The sequence below is a fragment of the Myotis yumanensis genome, unplaced genomic scaffold (genome assembly GCF_028538775.1).
Source record: "Myotis yumanensis isolate MYYU_CA2020_CCGP unplaced genomic scaffold, mMyoYum1.0.hap1 SCAF_2, whole genome shotgun sequence".
Taxonomy (NCBI): Eukaryota; Metazoa; Chordata; class Mammalia; order Chiroptera; family Vespertilionidae; genus Myotis; species Myotis yumanensis.
The window spans coordinates 183185377-183212157 of record NW_027223753.1 but is presented as its reverse complement, the minus strand read 5'-3'; the positions used below and the strand labels follow the sequence as shown (position 1 = coordinate 183212157).

General features: G+C 35.6%; 1 protein-coding gene and 1 pseudogene across 6 annotated transcripts in view; one reads left to right on the top strand and one right to left on the bottom strand.

Moving 5' to 3' along the window:
- NLGN1 (neuroligin 1) overlaps positions 1 to 26781 on the top strand; it is an 835296-nt gene that overhangs the window by 705659 nt on the left and 102856 nt on the right. The window lies entirely within an intron of this gene.
- On the bottom strand, positions 16607 to 17287 carry LOC139002254 (large ribosomal subunit protein mL42 pseudogene; annotated as a pseudogene).

The window sequence follows — 26781 nt, the reverse complement described above, 5'->3', positions numbered from 1 at the left end:
TGACCAGGAACGACCTGTAGCTATGACATGCACTGACCACCAGGGGGCAGATGCTCAACTTAGGAGCTACCCCCTGATGGTCAGTGCACTCCCACAGGGGAAGCTCCGCTCAGCCATAAGCTGGGCTGATGTCTATGAGCACAGTGGTGGTGGCGGGAGCCTCTCCCACATCCTCTGCAGCACTAAGGATGTCCAACTGGGCTTAGGCCTGCTTCCTGCAGAGAGCCAGCCTAAGCAGTCAGTTGGACATCCCCCAAGGGCTCCCGGGCTGCCAGAGGGATGTCTGACTGCCAGCTTAGGCCTGATCCCCCTGGCAGCAGGCCTAAGCAGGAAGGTGGACATCCCCCTAGGGGTCTCAGACTGAGAGAGGGCGCAGGCCAGGTTGAAGGACCCCCCCCCACACACACACACACACACCCTGAGTGCATGATTTTCATGCACCAGGCCTCTAGTTGTTTATAAATTTTGATTCTTCTGTTTCTTGCCAAACATGGCTCAGTTTCTATTCTAATATGTTCAAAGCTATATACACAGTAGTAGAGGGCTGTGATCTTTGCTCCCAAAATTGCAACATTGGAACAGTTCTAAATTGCTGAATATTTTGTAACTGACAGGATACAGCAGATGTCTGCAAGTTCCAAAAATATATATCTGATGTATTGGTGAGATGTTCACATTGATATTCAGAACAGGAAAGTAAAAGGCACATAGTAATACATATATTATTGGTGATTATTGCCTCTACTTTTCAGATACATACTGTAAGAAACTATCAAGTCAAATGTTATACTCAAGCCTGTTTTCATGAATCCTAACTTTAAACATATGTGTCCTGGTATTATCAAATTTGGACTTAGGTCATTGGATTGTGAGGCCACAAAACCAGATTGGATATAGGAAAAAGTTAATACTTATTGGGGTGGACAAGCAACATTGCTCTGAGAGTGATAATTACCTAACTATAATTTTTTAGGAAAAACATACTTTGTATGAATCATCTGATTAGTAAGAAGAAGATGGGGAGAGGGTTCTGCTAGAGGGAGGGGGTAAATACTGTTTTCTTGACACTTTTCATTAGGTTCCAAGGAGACAACTCAGTTTTCCATAAATAAACTAGCTCCCTTCAATTTAAAAATGTGTCTGCTCCCCTGTAGGTCTGTCCATAGCAGCTTTGCATTAGACTTTAGGACAGGGAGTTGGGCTCCTGTATTAGGCTAAGCTCTCTAGGCTTCTAAGCTATCTCTAGAGCCCGATATTACCAGAGGGGTGATTGTTCATAATTGTAATAGCACCTAAAGGCCATCTGGGCCTTGGGCCAGACTTACCACTAGCATAGCAGGTAGCGATCTAATTCTGCAATTATCTTTCTGTGCAACTTCATGCCTGAGGATTTAATTGTATTCATGTTTTTTTCTGTATTAAGTCACTGCTTTTCAAATCTTGGTTGGAGGCTATTTTCCTGCAAATTTATTCAGTAAAAACAAACTATGGTAAGAAAATAATAGGAGTTTTCAGCTGAAGATGCTCTTAGCTGTCTGGCCCAATGAGAAAACCAATGAAATTATACTGAAAAGGGCAGGATCAGTTGTACACGTATTCATTTATCCAGTCATTCAGCAAATGCCTATCATATGTCCACTCTCAGCCATGTTCCAGGTACTGTGTAGTGAAGGAAATACAGTCCCCACATTCATAGGGTTAGAGTTCAGTTATAGCATCCTGCGAAAGATGTTAAGAGCATTATATTCAATGTTTGAAGGTCCACTTGCTTTCTATCATGAAAGTATTCTTCAATCAATGCATTGCCTCCACACTGTTATCCTTTGAGTTTATCTTAAAAAAAAATGTGTGTGTGTGTGTGTGTGTCTGTGGTTACATCAGAGAGTGTGTGTAATTCTACTTTATCTACTTGTTTTATCATGGCTAAAAATATATAGGCCAAGTATATATTTAATACCTAATTCCAAATTCTTTTGAAGAAAAATTAGATTTTCATATTCTACTAACACAGCTGTATGTTGATTAGTCAATATCTACATACCAGAAACATCTACACTAATAAACGACAAAGATGCTAATTGACCATACCTTTGCTATGCTCATCAGCCAATCAGAAAAGTATGCAAATTAACCCAACAAAGATAGCCGTTAAATTTGCATACTGCAGGCAGATCCCGCTGTGCCACCCTGCGCGGGCAACAGCACGATCCCCAGCCACCGCTGCCCCAGCGCGGGATCCGGGCCTGCCGTGTGCGGCCCGGGGCGGGGGGAGGGGGACGGACGGCAGCGCGATACCCAGCCGCCGCCCACGCCAGCGTGGGATCCGGGCCTGCTGTGTGCGACCGGGGGAGACAGGGCCAGCACCACGGGATCGGGCATGCCATCTGCCACCAGGGGAGCAGGCCTAAGCCAGCAGGTGGTTATCTCCCGAGCAGTCCCAGACTGTGAGAGGGCACAGGTTGGGCTGAGAGACCCCCCCCCCACCAGTGCACAAATTTTTGTGCACCCGGCTTCTAGTCCTATATAATAAAAGCCTAATATGCAAATTGACCGAACGGTGGAATGACCAATTGAACACCGGTTGCTATGATGCGCACTGACCACCAGGGGGCAGACACTCAACACAGGAGCTGCCCCAAACCTGCAGGCCCCAGGCCAGCCAGGGTGGGTGCCAGCAGAGGCCCCCCCCATTGTCCCACTGATTGCCCCACAGAGGGAGGCAACCTGCAGTGGTGCCAGGGGCGGGGCCGACGAGTGGGCAGCGTCAGGCTGGCCAAGGCCGGTGCCAGCAGGGGCCCCCTGAGTGCCCTGCCAGTCACCCCACAGATCAACCCTAATCACCAGCCAGGCCAAGGGACCCTACCCATGCACAAATTTCGTGCATCGGGCCTCTAGTTTTAATTAATATACTTTATTGTTTAGACAAGTTTTAAATTACAGCAAAATTAAAGGGAAAGTTCAGAGTTACTATTAACCTTCTCCTTACACATGTACAACCTCCCCTACTATTGACATCCTGTACCAGAGTGGTAAATTTGTTACAATTGATGAACCTACATTGACATCATTATCACTCAAAGTCTAGGGTTCACTGCTGGTGTTGTATAGTCTATGGGTTTTGATAAATGTATAATGACATGTATCCACCATTGAAGTATCATACAGAAGATTTTCACTGCCCAAAAATATACTTTGTGGCCTTAGCCACTTTGGCTCACTGGATAGAGTGTAGGCCTTGGGGCTGAAGGGTCCCAGGTTTGATTCCGGTCAAGGGCATGTACCTTGGTTGCAGGCACATCCCCAGTAGGGGGTGTGCAGGAGACAGCTAATCAATGTTTCTCTCTCATCAATGTTTCTATCTCTCTATCCCTCTCCCTTCCTCTCTGTAAAAAAATCAATAATAAATATATTGATTATATATATATATATATATATATATATATATATATATCTGTTGAGTTTTAAGAGAATTGCAAATTGAACAACAATGAGATGCCACTACACAATTATTAGAATGGCCCAGCTCTCAAATACTGACAACACCAAATGCTGGCAATGATGTTGAGACAAGTTTTAAATTATATATATATATATATATACACACACACTTTGTGTTCTGCTCCCCTAGCCTCTGGCAATCACTAATCTTTTCACTGTGCCCATAATTTTGCCATTTTCACAGTCACATAGTTGAAACTGTTAAGGAGGGGGAGAAATTCACCCTTTGTACCCTTCTTGAGTTCTTATGGCTAGACTAATAATAAAATTGACACAAAACCAGATTAACAGGAACAAAACCAATCAATTATATGCACAAGGGATCATAAATGATGATGGTCCCAGAAATGATGAACCAGCCAGTTTTTTATATACTTTTTAGACAAAAGAACAATAAATGTATGAAGAAATGTCAGAACAAAGGATTTTAGGCTGGGATGGTCATTAGTGAGGACTCTAAACAAGGTTTGGTCTTGGGTAGTAATTAATAAAAGAGTAACAAGGTTTGTTTATGAAAGTTTCCCAGCTCTGGATTTATTAACTCTAGCAATCAGGGTGTGTTTCTTACAGTCTGCGGCAAGGAGGCCACCTGTCACAGGGGAGATTTATTTCTTGCATTGAAGGAGACCAGGGAGGGTCAATGTGCCCTTCTTGCATTGGCTGCTTGTCAAGTAACTTTAATTCAAAGTAATCGATATGCCATTGTGGAATATTTGGGGCAGCCTGCCCTGGACCCTGACAGAATCCTACAGAATTTGATCTTTTCAGCTTAGTAATATGGATTTGTTTCCCCCATGTCTTTTCATGGCTTGATAGCTCATTTCATTTTAGCATTTAATAACATTCCATTGTTTCTATGACCATAGTTTACTTATTCATCTAACTCTGGAAGGACATCTCATTTGTTTACAAATTTTGGCAATTCTCAAAGAAGCTGCTGTAAACATCCATGTGTAGGTTTTTTCGTATGGACATAAGTTTTCAATTCATTTTGGTAACTAATAATCAACACAATTGTTAGATTACATGATGAGGGTATTTTAATTTAACAAGAAACTGTCCAACTATCAAAGTGGCTGCACAATTTTGTCTCAGCAATGAATGAGAGGTCCTGTTTCTCAACATCATTGCCAGCCTTTGGTGTTGTTAGTGTTTGAGAGCTGGGCCATTGTAATAGTTGTGTAGTGGCATCTCATTGTTGTTCAATTTGCAATTCTCTAGTCTTTTCATATGATCACTTTTTATCTGTATATCTTCTCTAGTGAGGTGGCTATTAGGACTTTTGCTCATTTTTAATTGTGTTTCTTATTGTTGAGTTTTAAGAGTAATTTTATATTTTGGATAATAATCCTTTATCAAATGTGATTTTGCAAGTGTTTGGCTTATCTTCTTCTGTTGACCAGATACTTTTTTTTTCTGTAGAAATATTAGCTCTACCTTTATGATGATTTGTCATATATTATTTATTTTAACTCAATTTAAGAGATTTATGATTTTAGAAGAGCACAATTTTACTATAAGACTTTAAACATAACAATTGTTGTTATTTTTTGCCAAATAAATTAATTTATATGCTAACAACTATCTCTAATATATTTTCCAAGTTTATTTTAAACATGTTCATTGACTAGAGCTAGGTTTTAATAGATAATTTATAAAATACCTATTATTTCTTTAACATAGAATTTAAGAGTCAAGTAAGTTAATCCTTCCTCTTAAAGTTTCATATTTTAGATCAGCAGTGGTAAAATATTCTATAGGCTGGGAGTATTCCAAGTTTTTTGTATATAATACCTTCTTCACCCTTCAAAACTCTATGAGAGAGGAACTATTATTATCATCCCCATTTTATGGATGAGGAAATGAGGCAAAGAGAAAGTAACTTTCTTAAGATCATACAACTCTTGCATGGGTGCTGAAATAGTGTTTAAACCCAAGCAATACATATCAGTAGCCTGGGATTATCTATTATATCCTGCTACTGTGGGTCATGTCCCTCCTCTCTGGAACATTAAAATTCATGCTATCTCTTGGTTGGTAGTATATCCTTAAGTTTTCTATTAAAAGAAAATCAGTGATTTTTTTCAGAGACTATATTTTGAGGAAATTGCTGAGAAAGAAGGGATCACTTCATTTAGATTGTTTTCACTATAAATGATAATAACCAGAAGCATATAGCCAAAAGTTAAATGATTTTTTTATAACTCTGTGATTGAGAAAAAAATATATTAGCTAATGACTCAATTCTTGGGAATGATGTTAGGAATCTATTTTTAATCTCTATATTAAAGGATTGTCATTTATTATTTCTAAAATAATTAAACAGTCAAATAGTACATTTTGAGTAAAAGCAAAATTTTAAAATACATATGTTAAATGTTGTTTAATGGCTTCTTAGCTCATTTTGTAGTTGTTGTTACACTTCACTTAGCATTTCCCTGGTTTTTTCTTTATAATTAAGTACTTTGAGCTTTTCCATGCTATTTAAGTAATAGTGTCTACACAGTTTTTCATTAAGAAATTAGCAAGAAATAGGCATTTCTTTAATACAAGCAAATTATTTTTCAGGCAGTTAACAGCAATAGGATTACTTCCATCAGGAAATGTATGAGTAATTTTCTTATCCAGTGAGAGGATAGATGAGAAAAGGGTTGCTGAAGTGTTCCCTAATCTCTTATCTTGTCACATGAGGATTCATTAAATGCCAAAATGTGGAATGCCTCCTTTGAAAAAAATAAAATCATTCTTGTTGATGGTCAGCTATACGAGGAAGAACAATGGGTGCATAAAGAGGAAACTCAGTTTGATGAGAACACGGTTTACCTCCCAGAATATATATAATGTTGTGTAAATGCAACTAAAATGAAACACCTTTATGGAAACAACACATATATCTAAAAATGTCCTCCTCACAGTACTCTGCAGTTAGTATAGGATAACGCATATTTAGTAAATCAATAGAAACGCATATTTAGTGCCCAGTAAGTATGAGACGGTCCCCTATTTTGAGCAATGAACCAGAGAGACCAAGTAACAGCTTTTGTGAAGCTTGTAGGGGAAGAGGGAAAGAGATGAACCATAAACAGATCAGCAATAAATGAATATGGTAATTGTAGATTGTGATGTCATAAGAAAATGAAACAGGGACTGATGTCTAATTGCTTTAATTTTAAAATATTAAAAACACAAGATGTTATTATTTATAATATTATTCCATGTGTGTGCCACATATATGAACCAAAATATACAGGTTCTCCAAATCTAGAGTAGGAAATAAGACATTTGAAGCTTTTATGTACCCTTCTAATCTCAACTTCTTCCTTATCCCCTTCTCCAGAATTTGACACCATTTCTAATCTTGTGTTTATCATTTGCTTAGTTTACCTAATGATTTTATGACACACATATATAATATTATTATATACTCTCTAATGTACAACACAATATTTTATAATATATAGATACAACCTTAGGGGAGTTATTTAATCTCTAGTGGTAAAATCAATTGGGCTAACAATGACATGTATTTTATATGGCTTTTTTTGATTAAATAAAATAATGCATATAAAGTAATCAACATGATTTTATAACCAATAGTAATTGTTCAATAATTGTGAGGTATTAGTAAGAGTGTTAGAAGTTTTAATTTTAAATCAAATACTTTTGAATGTTTATAGGTGATTCAAATAAAATTCATTATAAAATAGCTGATGTGAATCAGAATTAAAAAGTTGACCTTTAAAAAAATCCCTAATCTACAGTATAACCCTTTTCTTAGTAAGTTTACATTATACAGGTTTGTGAGGAAAAGAAAATTCAATTCATGAAAAGTGCTTTAACAAGGGTGAAAACACATTTTTAAGCAAAATCAAAAACTTTTTCTTCCAGATGGCTTATAACTGTAGACACCCAGTGAATCCTCCAATAGTTGAGATTGGCTTTGTCATGCATCCCCAGTTATAGAAACCTTATTCTAGCTGTAGCCAATATTTCTTATCCAAGCCAAACCACAGCTAGGGCCATAGACTATCAAATCAACCGGGCTGGGTGTAAGGATGTCAGGAGAAGTGTTACAAATGTTCCCAGAGCTTGCAGAAGTCCTCTATAGGCCACAGAAAGACTAGTCAAGCTTGGTGGGACCTGCATGGAATCAGAGCAGGAGGCCCTACCTACAGATCTAACCAGACAGCAAATTGCTGCCATGAAGAAATGTAGGCTTCCTGTTGCCAGCTCTTTTTATATATTTTTTATTTTTATTTTTATTTTTACAAAAGAGGCTGAAAATTAGGATTTTTATGTAATAGTTTCCTATTTTTAGATTCTGGCAAATACTTTTTAAAAAATTAAACACTTCATGGAGCAAACAAAACACTTTACCACTTGGATCTGGCCCATAAGGTGCCAGTTTATAGCCCCTGATAGAATTCATCCTGAAGATTCACATTTGCTGAGATCAGAGAAAGGGAGGGTCTGGGAATTAATTAGATGATTGTAAGAGTTTCTTAATATATTTGGAAAGACCTCAACTTCAAACATTGCGTATGAATAATACATGATAATGACATGAATATTATTGTACTTTGAACATAACTGTACCACCACATTAAAATAGCTTCTAAATCCTCCTCTTGTTCTTAGTTGCAGAACAAATTTGCATGCCCCAATTACCAACATTCTGGTGTGCATTTAGCAGAAGAACCCTCTACAAGAGAATGTGTGTCATTCAGTGAGGAACGTGACATAACAGGGTTTCAAGCTACTAAACTGAACAATGAATTTTTAATTTTGTTAGTTACAAACATCAGCTATTCTCCTATTTGATTAAGGAGCGCGGGTATTTTTTTCACTTGTAGATGTTGAAAACTTTTTCTGGTTAAAAAAAAAAGGAAGGCCTTAGAAACATTTATCGTTTTATGAATGCACTGGTTTTCTGTTTAGTTTCAGTAGTTTAGATTACATTTAAAAGTGACCTAGTATGTCCTGGATTATACAGTCTTACACAAGCCATACATCACCTGTAGAATGGTAGGGTCAAAGTAATTATACCTGAATAGTAGGTAATTCTTCATTACTTACAGGTTTATAAATAAATATAAAATATGCAACATTTTCCCCTTACTAATTTGGAAATAATATGCCAAATCTCTAAGCTATACTTCATTTTTTTCTCTCTTTCCCTACTCACTTGCCTATTTTTCTTTAAATCCATATTCAGTAACATATAATTAATACTCAGCAGCATAACTAAATTTACTAGCACTTATGTCCTCCCACTTAAATATATAGATATGTTTGATACAGATAACACATTTATACGCATAAGAAATTTCACTTGTTATAAATCCAAATAGTTTTATTAAATAGGGTTAAATATTAAGCTATTATGAGTTATTAAAGACTATAATAACTATAAGGTTTCATTCCTTTATTTGTTCATCAAATATTTACCTAGCACCTACTACATGCCTGAGCATAGTATAAGTGTAGGTGATACAACAGTAAAACATTTATTACTTTACTACAAATTTTCACAATTATAGTATTCTGCTATGAAAGATTTTCCACCGATCTACAAAATGAAGTATAAATTGTCACAGTATGCTATTCAAAACCTGTAACACTAGTGCACAATCCAACATTAGTCCCTACCTTTCCATGGGGATTAATGTTCCAGTAACATCTGATCATATTATCAATCAGAATATTTTTATTTGGAAGGAACTGGTGAGCAAGGAAGTTCTGAAGGTGTGACTTCATCTAGGAGTCATGACCTCATCTAGTTCTCATACATTAGTAAGGAGGAAAAACTTTCAGTAGCATTAAGACCACCACTGATGTCCCCCTTTGTTCCACTGGCTAGAATTGGATCACAGTCTTGCTTTAACAAGAACTACTGACTAAATCACCAACTGTGTCCACCACAACCCTTACTGTAACCTAAACATAACCATTCTTTTTAAAATCTTTATTTTTCTTGATACTAGTCCTTTGAAATATTTTCTTTCTCTGACATCTCCACCTGTTAAAAGTTTAGATTTTGTAGCTAACTTTATCTCAAAGCCTTCATACTTCTCTCCTTCACAAAAAGAAGTGAATTCTGTATTTTGAACATTTAGTCAGTCTGATCTTCTCTAATTTTTCTGTGTTTAATAGTTATTAGCATGCTTCTCTTTATTTACGTATCAAATTATAAATATCCTTGAGCTTCTTATTTTTATGGCCTTCAAAATTGCCCTAGTTGGTTTGGCTCAGTGGATAAAGCATTGGCCTGCAGACTGCAGGGTCTTAGGTTTGATGCCAGTCAAGGGCACATGCCTGGGTTGTGGGCTCAATCCCAAGTTGGGGGCATGCAGGAGGCAGCCAATCAATGATTCTCTCTCATCATTGATGTTTCTATCTCTCTCTCCCTTTTTCTCTGAAATCAATAATATAATATATAATATATATTATATAATATATAAACTTTCAATACTTTCTTAAAGTGACATAGACACTAAAAAAATATTTGGTAAACTGAATACCATTAAAATTTTTAACCCAAAGATCTCTAAAATTATTTGAAGTGACATACAAGTCAAAACTAGAATACCATAGGGTAAATAGTAGTAAAACAGAATAGAGACTAAGATAAAAATAAAACAAACACAAAACAACAACAAAACAGGGTATTATAAGAAACCTAGATAAGCAGATCACTAAAGTTGGGTAATAAATTTGTTACTCAAGAACAAGGGAATGCACAGATGTTTTATTCTGTCAAATGTGATTTACAAACTCATGTTTCCCTATAAATAAACTCAAGACATGGCTATTCAATACATGTATAACTTCCAACACTTATTGATGGATAATCTCTACTCCTTTATCCGTTTTGTCCAAAAAACTTCAAAACATTATCTTTCCCTCTCTTCTTATACTCTGTAATTAAAGATTAGAAAAATAGTCACAATGCAGTTAACATTGTAGAACACAACTGGTGTTCTGTAAACCACATAGAGACAGAAAAATCCATCCCACAGAAACTTAATTATTTCTCTAAAATATCAGAAATGAGACCTTACAGTAGACATTGTTAATATTTTAAGTGTAACCATTTACTAACACCTAAAAACTAAATTCATCCCCCTTCTCTATTTTATATCAAGATTCATGTGTTTGGCAGAATCAATTATAAAACAAATGCCTTCAGAGCTGAGTTTCTCCTCAGTCTCAGTACTATTGGCATCTTAAATTGTTTGTTGTGAGGGCTGTGTTGTACATTGCATGTTGTACATGGTTTAGTAGCATTTATGACCTCTGCATCCTCAGTTGTGACAACCAAAAATGTCTCCAGGCATTGCCAAATGTCCCCTGGAGGGTAAATCACTCCTGGTTAAAAGTCACTGTCCTAAAGCCCATCTTGGGTTCCCAGGGTTATATTAGGAGCAGAGGCTGCGGGTAAACCAGAAGTAGGAAAGTCACACAACATAACCTAATGTGACACTATTTAAATAGTGAATCCTTTTATATAATTGCTGTTGAAACTATAAAGGACATGGCCAGGATCTAGGAGAGATTCAGGAGGTATATATTAGAAAAGATGGTAAATCACGAATTTAATTTGGACTGGAAAGTATAGGAATGGAAAGAGTAGAAAGTTCTAATATTGGAGAATATAATGAGAAAGAAAGATTAAATAATCAAGGAGCAAATTCTTGATAATAAAAATTCTAAAAAAAAAACACCAATTCTGTACAATGCTGGCCATTGTATCACATTAGTTACGCCAACATATCGAGTCCTCTCACACTAGCGGACTTGATCCAGCAGGTCACTGGTCTTTAATAGCATTTTCCCCAATGCAGGGAGCCATTTGTGTATTAGAAAGGGTCTTCTGCCTTTGAATTCCCTGGGCCATGGGTATTTTTCCCCCAAGTCTGTAAATATCTCTAATGCTCACATAATTCCCTTTCTTTGCCATCTAAAAGAGCAGGATTGCAACATCATATATTGGCAAGTGGGGGCCTTTACACATAAAAAAGCAACAGAAACAATCTTCCTTTGGAAACATTGAGTTATATTTTTAAAAAGTTAATTTCTCACTTACATTGACTTATCCAAGTTTGAAAAGGGTGTTTTGCATAACTTACAAAATGCTGTGTATTATCAGAAAGGTTGCTATCAATTGATTGATCAATCCACCGATACTTGTTACTATTTTAAAATTTTATGTGTTACCTACATTACCTTCTGAGACCCTCCCCAGGTATTTGAAATAGTTGCTGTCACATTTAACATGCTGGTCATGCTACAATCTTTAAAACATTCTTCTGACATCTTTGCCATAGTATGTGTTTGTTTGATTTCTCTGGAATGTTCAAATGTCCTCAGGCTTCTAAGTTAGAACATATTTATGTTCCTAAATCAACTTCTCATAAGAACTTATCACAGACAGATTAAGTTCCCAGGAATCTTCAGAATAGTTGTACTTTGTAAACCTTTGCATAGCCTTCCAAAAACAAGCACAGCTTGGTACAGATTTATTCCGATCATTGTGTTATGCTGATGGATTTTCTTGGTGCAACCCAGTTCTATAAAGGTTTTTGCATTAAGGACTGATTTAGACTAAATATGCTGCCTAGACCATTTGTGTGTTACATGAGATTAAGATATCCTTAAAGTCTTTGGAGCAGTTAGAGTTTCTCTTCTGTTCTTTAATTGAGTCCCACACTACAGATGGATAAAAGATTTCAAAAACCCATTTCCAAGTTAAAAGTTAGCTGAGAAAAAATATCTTGTGAACATATAGTAGCATTTTTTGGACCTCAAAAGTGAATAGAAAATAAAATGGCATTGAGGGAAAAAAATGCAAGTACAAAAACACTTCTGTATATCAGTTCTTACATCAAAACATTATAAAAAGGCTTTAAGCACAAATCACATGGTAAAGCAGCCAACTGGAACAGGTGTGATTTTGTATTCTTCTGGATTGCAAACTACAATGGTGGGAATAAAAACTATTAACTAAAATTTTAATATATTTAATGAAAAGTAGAATAAACTTTTCATCTAATATTGTCCCAAATGCATTATATACTACTCAAATAGAGAAAATTATATGTAATCTACACTAATAAAAGAGAAAGAAAGATGCAAATTGACTGTACCTTCGTGACACCCACCAGCCAATCAGGAGTGAGTATGCAAATTAACCCAACAAAAATGGTGGATTAATTTGCACACACAGGCGTGGAGCAACAAGGTGGCTCCAGCCAGAGCAAAGGCGGTGCAGGCAGCCAGGGGAAGGAAGGCCCATTCTTGCACGAATCTTCGTGCATCAAGCCTCTAGTATGTATATATGTTTATATCTATCAACCTACATATCTGTCTCTGTCTGCCCATCTGTATGCATAAATGTACCATCTGAGCCATATTTAGCAAATTTAAGATTACTCAGCTAAAGGAGAGAACAGATGAACAGATATTCTCAATTTCAATGAACAATAAAATAATTTAAAGATGAATGGTACTTTGCTTGTCAGATATATTAATTTTAAAGTACATACCATTAGGCTTGCACATAAAATTTATTGAGCGTCCAGTGAATTCTATCACGTTACAGGAAAACTTTTTTATTTCATACTCAACTAAGAAATCCAGATAATTAACATAACATAAAGACCCTAAACCTTCTACTTCCGAGTACCACCTACCACCCCTGCCCTCTATTAGCCATGCACCAGCCAGTATAATAATTTTTAAAAGTTTATCAAATCATTTTGCTTTTTTGCTTATGTGTACAATAGCTTTTCATGCATTTAGAATAAAATGAAAATTCCTTGTCAGTCTCTACTAACTTTTGTATGATCTAGCCCTTGCCACCTTTCCAACTTTAACCCATTTCTCTCTTCCCCCTCTCTCGCTGAGTTCCAGGCAGCCTTATAACACTAGCTCAGGTCCTCTACTTGGGAAACTAGAGTCTTCTGTTAGCTGACTTCTTCATCTTCAAGTCTTAGTTTAAATGGCACTTCTTTAAGAAATTTACCTATAACATGCTACTTATTCCCTTACTAGTCTCTTTCTCAGAACTGCATAAAACTTACCACAATTTATAATTTTGACACATTGTGATAGTTGTCTTTTATAAGATAATGGTCAGTATGATGAGTATACTTAATATAAGCAAGGTTACATGTTAAGAATAATTGTTAACCTGAATTTCCCTCAGTTTTGAAAAAAATGTGAAGATAAACAGGATGACATTCTCATTCCTACACACATTTAAACTACCATAGGGTTTAGATATATACAGCATTTTTCTTACAGAGTAACCAGTACTGAAAATAGCATATAGTATGGCTAGAAATCTTAACTTTTTTCTTGATCCAATGCCAATTCTACTACTTAATAATGTACATTCTTATACTTAATTTTTCATGATCTTTAAATAGCAAATATATTTGATATGCTTATGATTCTATTAAATTTAAATTGGGATAGATTTGGCTCATCATCATAGAATAAAACCACAATATGTTATATATGTATATTTTAATAATCAACTGCATTTTGAACCCCAAGGATTTAAAATTTTAAATTAAATATTGTTTTATATTCTATTGTCATATTTTAATTATCAAATTTTTTTAAAAAATTGTTGTTGAAAGTATTACATATGCTCCGCCCCGCCCCGTTGACCTCTTCTAGTGCTCTGTCCCCTCTACCCCAGGCCTTCACCACTCTATTGTCTGTGTCCATGAGTTACACATATCTGCATACAAATTCTTTGGTTGATCTCTTCCTAATTACCAATAATTACCAAGTGGTTAATTTGAAAGTTTTGCCTTAAATAGTACTAGATTATAACGTTTGGATATAATAAAATTATCAATTTGGATAACAAATTATCCATGAATATGCACTTAACTTCTGGATTTATAAATGCAGATGATTTAAGTGAATTTTTTCCCCTTAAAGCAGCAACTATTTTTCCAAACACTTGCCAATTCAAAATGGCTCTTTATGGTTTTCCTTATTTGTGTTCTCTATTTCTTTGGTATTTACAAAAGAGTAAACCACAATGTAACCAAAAGAAAATGTAACTGATTCATTTCCAAATGTGGTTAATGTCCATGGTAACCTATCTTACCTGAATTATATAGGTTATTAGAGCATCAGGGAGGAGTTTATAAGGATCATTATTCTTTAAGATGGCATATTTTTCTCCTCCATCCCGAAGTCAGCAGAAGGCATTCTGGGTAGAAAATAAATCACAAAAGACATAATTTATGCTTCATCTTATAAAGAAATTTACTATTTAACTGATTTTAAATAAGTTTCTTTATTAGGATGATAGTATACATTCATTTAAGATGCTCTAATTGAAAAATGAGGTGGCATTTCTGTGGAGGCAAGTGGCAAACTTCCAATTTAATCTAGGGCTCTCTGTACTCAAATAAATTGTTCCGTAGATAACATAAAGTAGTTTGGTTCTTTCTACACAGGGTTTTTCAGATCAAGTTTTTATGAAGAAGTATTACTGCAAGGAATTTTACTGAACCAGAAAGTGTAAATGAAGGACTATTGAGGAAACGTGTTGAGAGGAGAGTACAATGTGGAGCTCCCCTGAACAAAATGAGCTCTGCTTTGTCTCCAGGGCAGCCATGATTTAATGAAATACAGCTCGGAGCAGAATAAATCTGATTTTGCACAGAAAATTGATGATGAAAGCAGTTTTAAAAAAAACACAATGTTCCCCAAATAGAACATATATGTATATGTTTGTGTATAAGTGTATGTGTGTGTATATCTTCATATATATAGAGAGATTTCTATTTTCCCTTCCTAAATAGATCTGATATATTTGGAACAATTTTGTTCCTCGGTTATTGAGAAATCAAAAGCCCATCATTTTAACATCAAATAGCATAACTTGGATATTTTTTATTTTAAAAAATCTTGCCCTTACTATGTCTTTTCTCAGAGACAAGATATTGGTACTCTAGGTGGAGGCTGTTTATGTTTCTTTCTTTCAAGAGATGCTTGACAGCTGCTCCCTGGAGAGGAGCTCAGACTTTAAATTTTTATTAGGCTATGTTATTTGAAATTTGGAGAGTAGACATTAGCCTTTGAGGTACGCTGTTTGATGGTATGAATCTTTTAAGCTGTAGTACTGGGAGAGAAGATTTTAGAGATTTGCTACAGACCATTTGTCAGGAGACAATGAAGCACTTGCGAAGAATATATAGTAAAAATATGCTTGCAAACTTTTCATTACACAATATAGGGAAATCTGACTGGTGTGTTGTTTGGGTTTCAATGATATGTCAAATAACACAGTTACTAAGAGTGTAATGGATTTTTTTTTTCAGTTCGTTCTCATTTTCAGACCAAAAAAAATGTCTCCCTGCTAGAGTTGCTGTATATTACAGACGTAGTATATAGCATAGATTGCTATGAAAATAAGCAAGAGTATGCAAAGTAAATAAAGAAGTATCAAAATGAATAAATAGTGCCTGTCCAGTGTGGCTCAGTGGTTGAGTGTCAACCTATGAACCAGGAGGTCACGGTTCAATTCCTGGTCAGGGCACATGCCTAGGTTGTGGGCTCGATCTCCAGTGTTGGGTGTGCAGGAGGCAGCCAATCAATGATTCCCTGTTATCATTGATGTTTCTATCTCTCTCTCTCACGCTCCCTTCCTCTCTGAAATCAATAAAAATCTATTTTTTAAATAAATAGGGGTGACAAGAAGTGGAGTGTGTGTGTGTTCAAATATATATATTTGTAATGTAGAGGCAAGCTTACAGTGTTTCCAGAGAGCAAAGCAAATCTTAATGAAATCCCTTTTACAAACCTTTTTTATTTATTTTTATTTTTTATATTTATTTTCTTTATTGATTAAGATATTACATATGTGTCCTTATCCACCCATTGCCCCCCAACCCCCCACTCATGCCCTCAGCCATCCCCTGGTGTCTGTGTCCATTGGTTAGGCTTATATGCATGCTTACAAGTCCATTGGTTGATCTCTCTCCCTTCCCCCCATCCTCCCCTACCTTCCCTCTGAGGTTTGACGATCTGATCGATACTTCTCTGTCTCTGGATCTGTTTTTTTTTTTTTTTTTTTTTTTTTTTGGATGAAAAGACATTTTATTATTATTTTACTATATAACATAGTAGTGAATATATCTAATTGCATTTTCTCAAATGGCAAATGAGAACAGGACAGCATTTTACTGAAAACCTCAACATCATCTGTCTTTTGGAGGATTCAGTTTCCTACGACGTGTATGATACTGTCCATAAGGATACCAACGGTGCTTAGTAGTAAAGAACATTTTGCTAAGTTGTTCTATCATGGGTCCTTGCTCCAAGTGTTCATCTTTTACTTCTAATCTGGTTTTCAGTATTTGATCCTGTGTTTCTTCATAATTATGCAAAGGATCTGGCCGAGGGATAGGCTTGGTGTGTTCATATGGAATATCCACAGAAGGATGGTAGCAAACTATCGTCCTGCCATCAGATGTCAAAGCAAGTTCTACTTTGCAATTATAGTCATCTGGAAGAAAAGAGTATGTGGATTTATGACAAACACAGTATAAAGCTCCATTTTGGATTGGAAATAAATGTTTCAAAATAGTTCTGTTTGATATCGCCCATTTCACTGCTGATACGGCCATGGTGAATCAAGATGCTTTATCAGGTGGTATGGAAAAAGATTTGAAGAGAAAATGCTTTTAAAATTTGCTTCTAGGCATACCTATTTTCATCCCTTGACGTCTGCTCACCGCGAGCCCGCCATCTTCCTCCAGCCGGGCTGGATCTGTTTTTGTTCATCAGTTTATGTTGTTCATTATATTCCACAAATGAGTGAGATCATATGATATTTGTCTTCCTCTGACTGACTTATTTGGCTTAGCATAATGTTCTTACAGGGGGGAAAAAGTTATTCCTTTCACTATTTCTTTTCTTTTAAGAGTTTTTATCTTCATTTGGAAGCTAGCTACAATATTTTGAAATACATTTCCATGATGACATAAACAGCAGGAAGCCAAATTTAAGGCACACATTGATTGTTTTAAGTAGCATGGGACTTGGGCTGTGGAAGAAAATGTACCAGCTTTGACTAGGCAAGGTGTAAACAGCAGTGATAGAGGCTTTGGTGAAACAAGTTGTTTTTCTTTAATAAATCACCTCGTGGTCTGCATCTTTTCTGCTAAGGTCTATATGGGAAAAAGGTATCTGAAACTCATTATCTACTGGAGAATGACCTTAGGAATACCATTTAAGCCAAGCGACTGCCTTAACATTGTAGTAGACCTTTTCAACTAGCAGCTATTCTTCGAATAGTTTATTTTTCTGGTGAAGGCCCTCTTGCTGATTTGCAGCTGGCCACCTTCTCACTGTGTCCTCATAATGTCACATGATTTTGGGGGTGGTGAGTGGAGTGAGTAGAGTGGGAGGGAGGGAAGGAGAGAAGGAGACAGATGAGAAAGAGGGGGAGAGAGAGAGATATAAAAGAGAGAAAGAGATCAAATAATTTATGCATTCATTGGTCGATTCTTGTATGTGCCCTAACCAGGGATAAAGCCGGAAACCTTGGCATATCTGGATGATGCTCTGAACAACTGAACTACCCAGCCAAGATGTAAATGCCCTGCATTGTCATTATGCATTACATTAACACAAGAACTTAAAAAGCAATTGGTGGGAGGCAGAGCTGGAGATGTGTTAGAGATAAAATGGATGTTTTACTCCAAAGCCAACTTGATCAACATGCTGTGAACAAGATTTTTAGATCATTTGTATTCAAGGGTCCTTAACAAGATGCTTATTTACCAGTGGAATTGGTAACTTTAAAGCACTTTTTCTCTGTCAGGTTATGGTGCATTTGCATATTAAGTAAAATAAGTAGTATAGTATGTTTTATATAATGTACACACTTTTGCTTATTAAAAAGCATTATCAGACATATTACTAAATATGACTGATGAACACCATTTTTTTCCCCTACCCTTAATAGATTTAGATAATTTACATACAGGGTGAGGCAAATGTAGGTTTACAGTTGTGAATACAAGAAACAGTTTATTCTTTTATTATTATTTATTAATTATTGTATTATTTTCTATATGAACAAGTATAAACCTATGTTTGCCTCACCCTATATTCTTTTAAAAATATGTGCTTTGGCTTTCCCCCCTACATTAGCTAACATAACCCCTTTTTCTCCAAAAGAAATAAATAAAAAGAGAGAAAATGCCTGCTACATGGGTGGTGCTCAATAAATATTAGATCTTTATTGTGAAAGTAGAATAAACTCTTTAAAAGTAACATGACGTATGTATTTCTACTTGCACGTTTATACACATTGCTGCTTGCACATTTGGGTGAGATCATTGCAATCTCTTTTACCTCTAAGTCAGCGGTTCTCAACCTGTGGGTCGCGACCCCTTTGGCGGTCGAACGACCCTTTCACAGGGGTCGCCTAAGACCATCCTGCATATCAGATATTTACTTTACGATTCATAACAGTAGCAACATTACAGTTATGAAGTAGCAACGAAAATAATTTTATGGTTGGGTCACAACCTGAGGAACTGTATTTAAAGGGCCAGAAGGTTGAGAACCACTGCTAAGTGATCCTGAAGCACTCTTACTTGCTACGCAAATCCCTCTACTATCTGGAAATGGATTGTCCTGATTGTGATTTCCAGTCTTTCTTCTCCAAGCACAGGGAGGAAACGAGGAAAAAGTTCTGTGAGATTAAAAACAGAACAGGGACAGGGAAGAAATAAATGTTTTAGAAGAAACATAACAAGTGTTAGCAAGATATTTTCCTAGATCAAATCCAGTTCATTTTTTTCTTCTCTTCCTTTTGGAACACTCTTACTTCTACCTAATTTTCCTTCACTACTTTTTAGCCTTAAACCACAATCTAAGATTGTAAGACCACTCACTAGAAGTGTTTCTTTGCTATTGCCCTAAGTAGAAATCACATATTCCAGTCCATTGGTTCATCTATTGTGGGGCTTCCGGAAGGTCATAAGTGGGAGAGAATATCTGTGATAAATAAAATATTACGTGTAAATGACATTAAGATTAGGCAAAAGAACAGCAGCTTGGTTTGTGTTTACTTATCTTGTTAAGTGTGTTTTCTCTCGTCAAATCAAATCATTATTCTGCTTCTATTTTGGGGTGCTAACCAACATAATTTCACATGTAAGTTTTTCTTGTGTGAACATGAAATTTTTATCTAAAGATTATGTACAGTGGTAGAATTTAAAGTAGGATTTATTTGAGCATGTCTTCCTTGAATGTCCACTGTGTATCTGTATATTATGTGGGGACAAAATATAAGTAGAAACCAAATTCCAAATAGTTTATAAATCTGAGGAGGAGAGAATATAACATTTATAGCTGTATAACCATTAAGATAATTTTTTTTTAATATATTTTATTGATTTTTTACAGAGAGGAAGGGAGAGAGATAGAGAGTTAGAAACATCGATGAGAGAGAAACATCGATCAGCTGCCTCCTGCACATCCCCCACTGGGGATGTGCCCTCAACCCAGGTACATGCCCTTGACCGGAATCGAACCCGGGACCCTTCAGTCCGCAGGCCGACGCTCTATCCACTGAGCCAAACCGGTTTCGGCCCATTAAGATAATTTAAGATGGAATGTCATTGACAGTCACCAGAAAGTCACTGTGCTATGAAGTCTTGCTAGTTAAATTCTGGTCTATGGATCATAAGCCCAAGGCACACTTACATGCTTCCTATAATGTAAAATCTCAGACTCTGTCACATCTACTGAGTCAGAATTTGAATTTCTGTAAAATTCCCAAGTGATTTGTGTGCTCATTAGAATAGTGTGTTTTATGTGGGAGTATATGTTTGGTAAGGTCAGGGATGGGAATGAGAGAAGCCAGAGCAAGATATACATTCTGTGGTTTGAAAACCCCATTAATCCAACTGTCAGTGCTCACTTAGTATAGTCACCAGGCTCCTGAACTCCACCTTATAAACTTACCTTCCTCTTTCAGGGTCTCCCATCACCTTCTATGCTAATCCAGGCCATGGTACCAACTGCTCACAACTACTGGGGGTCTTCACCTTTTTTTTTTTAGTTTCCCTTTCTAAAATCTTGTTTTTGAAATCTTTATGCTGTACATGAAAGATGTAAAAATTTCCTTTCCCCAGGGTAGAGAAGAATTCTTTACCGAGTAACTACTGAGTCAACTCAGGAATAACCAGGCCAATACTTACCCAGTATGCACTGGATACCATTGTATCTGTTACAAAATATCCCTGAGGAATGCTGCCACTGTAGATATGGCTTCTTATTCTTTATCCACAGTTCTCTAAATCCATGCACTCTGAAAGCTAAGTATGAAATAACATATTTGAGAGATTTTCACTACAGTTAAATTGTGATCCATTTTAAAAGTGGTGTCACTCAACCACCACCAAACAAAAAAAACAAACAACAAAACAAAATAAAGGAAATAAAATTCAAGGAAATAACAATTTGAGGTCAGTTTTTACTTGAGAGAAACATTTAAAAAATTTAGCTCTAAATATAATATAGCCAAGTTCTCATTTATTCACTAAATGCAATATCTCGATCTTATAATGTCCAGCTTGTTCTGATTATACAAGACTGGAATGGATAAGAAAGAAAAATGGGGTCTAGTAAAAGTGGGAAGGGAGAAAAGAGAAAAAAAAATCCCAATAAAAAAATAAATTTTCTAAAAGAGGAGAGGAGGCAAGAAATAACCTATAAAAAGAAGATTGCACAGAAGAGAAAAAAATTTGAGAGAAGCAGCAAGAGACAAGTTCCCTAGCCTATGAGGTTGATGTGTTAATCAAGTGGGGCTGCTGGTCCAATTCTACAGTTTATTTGTACTATAGTCATGGAAGTAAGTTATCACCTCTTATCCCTATCCTCTGAAATTCCAATGAGCTTCTAGGCAATTACCCACGAGCCACTGCTCTTCAACTATTCTTATTATGATTCACCTTTGATAAGCATTTAACAAGAAGCCATGAAGACCTCTATGGGGAATGATTTTATTCTCTTAGAAGCGGTGTTAGAACCATGACAATTACATTTCATAAGTACGTAGAATGGGCCAGATGAGATGAATTTATTATGGGATTCTCTTTTTCATGCAAAACACATACTCAGTTTGTTTCCTGATTTTCAGCATGATTTTTGTTTGTTTGTTTCACCCAGCTCAGAACCCAAAATAGACACACACACACACACACACTACAAACAGCACCCATCACATTTCTTTTCTTTTTAACTTGTACTTTAAAATAATTTCAAACATGCAGAGGAGTTTAAAAAATTATACCAAAAAATTGACCAAGATGTTGCAAATATTAATATTTTACCACATTTAAATTTTATTTCTCTTTTTTTTCCTGAGCCATCTGTGGGGAAGTTGTAGGCCTGTAGATCCTAATGGTCCCTTTCTCCTAAATACTTCAGTATTTCCCTCCAAAACAAAAAAATTATAGGACATTGTTTTACATTTAACCATAGTAATCAGTTATTTAAACATTTTCTGCTATTGAAATTGTTTTGCACCCTCTACCACTGAATATCTTATTTACAATAAAATCAGAGGTTCAAGAACATCTTTTTTATTTAGCATTGTTCATTCAAGAACAGCATGTTTTAGTTGCTGACATCTTCATTTATATTCTCACATTTTTGTGAAGTATTTTGGAGGAGACAACTGCAAAGCGTAAAACTTTGAGAGAAATTTCCTTTTTCCTCTAAGTATGTATTCCCATCTCCTCCCTACACTCCACATTGACCCTACAAATAGTGTGACGCTACCTTGCTTTCAAACAGACCAATATAATATGCATCTTTAACAATGGCATCTGAAGAACTGAAAGTAGTTTATTTTCATCAGCCAATGTCAAATTCTAGAACAACAACTCTGAATTTTTAACGTCATTGAAGTCCTATCAACTTGGATGTCTACCACATGAGGTTTTTGTGAGTATTAAGCATGTCAGTAAATGGAAAGCACTTAAGAAGAATGTTTGGCAGGTAGTGAATGTTGGATAAGAGCTGCTAATTTTTTTTTATTCAAAACCGTCTTCCTTTCCTGTTATTTTCCTACTGCTCTCCATGGTAATATCATATTGTTAGCCACATGGGTTCAATTTGTTAGAGTGATTATCAACTTCCCCTTCTGTCCCCTACCACCTTATTCCTAATTCTATCTCTAGACAAATATATCTGATTATTTGTCCCTTTGTAATTGTATCTGTTCCCATTGTTACTGCCACCAGCCAGGGCCAGGACTCACCACATCCTGTCTCTACGGTAGCATTAGTACCCCAGTTCCAGCTCCTCCTTCCATTCAGTTATCTCCAGGTTACTCTCTCCAAACGCTGTATGAAAACACAGCATGTGATCTTAGTCTTTTCACACCACAGTACCCTTCTGACTGTGATGTATTTCTCTTTTTATATCTATTCATTAATGAGAATATTTGTGAATGTTCTCTGTAGAGGATAAAGTCCTATGTGGCATGTTATTATTATATTTTAACTCTAACTTTTCTGGTTTTTAATCAGTTGGCAGGGGGAAATTCTATTTAATGTTACCTGTAATTAATTCTTAAATCAATGTGATGACACTGAAAATTAGTGTTTCCTTAGGAGATAATGAAATTTAAATTATAATATACAATACTATATATACTCACTTTCATTTTCATGGAAAAATAATAACCAATTTTTAAAACAACATGATAATGCAGATTTGTGTTTTCTTAACCTTTTTTTTTAATCTACTAAATTGAGTAAAGCATTGTGAAATCAACTCTGAATCTTTAATGCAAAACTATATGAATAATATTCAGGTTAATGGATCACAGCTTAGAATTAAAATAACAACCAAAAAATTGACCTGAAAACCATTACTCACTGTCAGAGATTCGTTCACATGCAGAGGCACAATATTTATTTAGGAAGGAAGATATTATTTTATTTGGACTTATGTAGTATCTACATGAAACTTCTGGGGGAAATCAAGGAAGGAAGACATTTTTCTGGGTACCTACTATATGCTCAATAAATATGTGTGTTTATATGTGCTTGTATTAAAACAAATCATTTCAGTGTGACTCAAGATTTTCAATATCGTGAGCCTTAACTTCCATCTACTCCCACAAAATCAAGAATTCTAGGGTTGAAAGGGTCTTAAATGGTTGGTCCAAATCTGCAACTAATACCGGAATCTTTTAGCATAAATCACAGTTGTCCCCTCAGTAGTCGTAGAAGAAAGTATCCAACCTACTTCTGGATAATTTAATGTCCAAACTGAGGAACAGTCTGGCCCCCGAGCATCTTGTACCCAGATGTCCCAGTTATGACTTTTTTTTAGCAACATAGGCATGACAATAAAAACATTATACCCTTCATGCACAAATAGAAATAAGAACAATTTTGTTCCTCCTAGGTTGTTATTTTTTCCCTCTCCTGGGCTCTATTTAGTCAATTCTTTTGTGCCTTACTAACATGAGATAGTTTCCAGACTCTAACATCATTCTTTAGTTTGTCAAAATGAAACTTTTAGAAACACATAAAGTAATCCATGTATAGGTTGAACTTGATGGGGTTATAAACACTCATCAAAACTTTTGCTATTTGCTTAACTTCTAGAGCCGTTGCTTCATAGTTTTTCATTTGTTAAGAAACTGGTCAATAAAACCATTATTTTTGTTCTACTTTTAATACAAACTGCTATGAACTGAATTATGTCCATTTCTGTATTGTATAATTGACTTCTTGAATTTATTCAAGATTTTGTATTCATTCTTTTAAACTTTACTTTGTTATTTCCTAAAAAATCTATTGTGTTGACTTCCATAAGAGAGTGACTATGGATCTTAACTATGGATTTGCACAAAGAAATGGGACAAGTTTAAAGTATTCTTCTGGCTATTCAGCCATCTTGTAAATTTGTGAACCCTCTAAGGGTTCATAACTAGAATGTTAGGATAGCCTATAATCCCAGAAAAAGGCATCTGGTTAAATGAGGGTGAGAGAAAGAAAAAAAATCACTTTAATTCTGTGGCTGTTCTCTTGTCAGGCACAGGATTAGGTATATGAATTATCACTTTTTATTAACACCTGATCCTAAGCAGAAGACACACACAGATCTGTCCTCTTTGTATGTCACCACATTGAATTTAAAGTCCAGAGACTTAGGCCCACACCTTTTATCCACTGTTTACTAAGCATGCATGTTCTTTGAATCTTCATGATAAAATGGAGCACAGATGAAATTAGACTTTACAAAATAAATGTTCATTGATAAGCGCTGTCTATATTGAGGTTGTCCTTAACTACAGGACAATGTAACTGCTGGACTAGAATGTTTTCTAGGTAAGAAGGAGAGGAAAAGCATCAACCTTCCTCTGTATGATAGGAAGTTAACTTTTTTCTCTTTCCTTCTTTCATGAGATCATCACACACTACCTGTGGACATTTCTAAGCCTAATTTCTCTCACTGATGTATGTTATTTCTTTAATATACAATGTAAATGTCCATATGAATCAGAACCTAGAAAACTTTTTGTTTTCCTTTTGGTGATACCTTTACATTTTGTTAAGTTAATCCATATCATTTCTCTTCTCCTAACCTTTGATAACATCTTTCAAATTTGAAAAAAAAACACCCAGATTTCCTGGAACTTTTAGTTCTTTCAAGGCTATGTTGTTTTTGTGTCCTGGCAATGGTGTATTACAGAGCACAGTGGCACACAGATGATCCATTGCCGTAATCCATCAGCAGGGCTCCCTGACGCCGTGATGGATTCTTGTATTACATCATCGTCCCAAAGGCTGACAGGAGAGAAAGTGCTTCAAACAGGCCTCTTTCATAAATTGTTTTAATCCTAATGAAAGAAAAAAATGGTTTTAAGGGTATGGATGAGTAGGAAAACTCACTATATCCTTCAGCTCTGTGTTCAATTAGATACATGTGAGAGCAACCACCAAATTTTCTTGGTTCACAAGATTATTATTTTTTTAATTTTAAAAGTGTGATTCTAGTTATCGTACTTAATGGTGACCGAAATATTCAGCAACATCCTAAAGCAGTGGTTCTCAACCCTCCTAATGCCGCGACCCTTTAATATAGTTCCTCATGTTGTGGTGACCCCCAATTTCATTGTTACAAATTGAACATAATTAAAGCATAGTGATTAATCACAAAAACAATATGTAATTATATATGTGTTTTCCGATGGTCTTAGGCGACCCCTGTGAAAGGGTCGTTTGACCCCAAAGGGGTCACGACCCACAGGTTGAGAACCGCTGTCCTATAGAGACTTGGGAACATCTGAATTAAAGGAAAGATTTTGGTTATATCAGTATAGGTTTTCTAATATGTGCATTTTTATTATTTAATAAGTATTACACATGTAGCCATTGCTTTATTAATCCAAGTGCTTAATTAACTACTTGCTACATTTTGTATCCTTGTTGGAAGCAGCTTTATCACTCAACCTGAATGTACCTGTTTACATATTTGTACATGAAAAATGTGAAGCAAAAATGTGCATTCTTATTAAAGAAAACCAACCATGAACCTATAATTCATTTACTCAATACATGGCATATAGTAGAGTATTAATAAGTTTGTTGAAATGATAGACAAATACATGATTCAATATTTAAGTTAATATTTTCTTTAAAATAATCAGTTTGAGATATGCAGTAATATCATGTTTTTGAGAATACTAAAACAAGTCACATATTTTTGCAAACAAATTAAGTAAATATACAACTCTATGAAAAATAATTTAAAAGCAGGTGTATTCATTGGTTGATATTAGAGTTGTATGAAAAACATGGGCTTTGTCAAACAATATGGATTTGAATTTGCCTACACTACTCTTCTTTCTTCCTAAATTACATAACACTATTGACAAAATGAGTTTTAGGACAAAGCTATTATATTTTTTATCCTGAATATGCTCCTCTGTATCATTTTCTAGTGGTAGAATTTGCTTGTTAAAAATAAATATTAGCATACTTTGCAATGGGCGAAGAGAAGCAACCTGATCCACAGTATGAGCTTGTGAGGTAGTTTCTACCCTTCTCTAATAATCCATTTAGTGTCTGAAATTTTTCAGAGTTTCTGTTAAAAAAAATTAAATGTAGAAGTCTTTAATTTTCTTCTGAGGCCACTAATGAAAGTGGGTAAAATGAGTTCATAAGCATTTCTTTAAATATATTTTATTGATTTTTACAGAGAGGAAGG